Genomic DNA, 811 nt, shown 5'->3' with positions numbered 1-811 from the left:
TTTTAGCTGGCTTTGGTGCCTTGGACATGAGCTATTACCTAAACATTCTGCATGAAAGGAGGAGTAGCAGCCGAGTTGCACGGGAGAATGTGAAAAGTGTTCATATGTAGTAAAAACCTTAGAAATCCGTCCGTTTTCGTCATTTGTTATCGAATCGACTTAAAGCCTGATCGTCACATTGGCCGCTCTTCTCTCTGAAACGGTTGTACTTATCGTCTGCAAAGCTATGTTGCGTGCTGCGGTATGTGGAGACACTAAAAGCACCATAGTAGGAAACAGATGAAGCATCTAAGATGATGTAATAGCCAGTAAGAAGTAATCCAATTCAAGTTTTGGGTATCGATTATTGACTTTTTAGCTGGCTTTGGTGCCTTGGACATGAGCTAGGACCTTAAGATTCTGCATGAAAGGAGGACTAGCAGCCCAGTTGCACGGGAGAATGTGAAAAGTTTTCATATGTAGTAAAAACCTGAGACATCCGTCCGTTTTCGTCATTTGTTATCGAATCGACTTAAAGCCAGATCGACACATTGGCCGCTCTTCTCTCTGAAACGGTTGTACTTATCGTCTGCAAAGCTATGTCGCGTGCTGCGGTATGCTGAGACACTACAAGCACCATAGTAGAACACAGATGAAGCTTCTAAGTTGATGTACTAGCCAGTAAGAGGTAGTACAATTCAAGTTTTAGGTAATGAATATTGATCTTTTAGCTGGCTTCGGTGCCTTGGACATGAGCTAGGACCTTAAGATTTTGCATGAAAGGAGGACTAGCAGCCGAGTTGCACGGGAGAATGTGAAAAGTGTTCATATG

The sequence above is a fragment of the Schistocerca gregaria genome, unplaced genomic scaffold (genome assembly GCF_023897955.1).
Source record: "Schistocerca gregaria isolate iqSchGreg1 unplaced genomic scaffold, iqSchGreg1.2 ptg000199l, whole genome shotgun sequence".
In the NCBI taxonomy this organism is placed as follows: Eukaryota; Metazoa; Arthropoda; class Insecta; order Orthoptera; family Acrididae; genus Schistocerca; species Schistocerca gregaria.
This window is presented reverse-complemented; position numbering follows the sequence as displayed.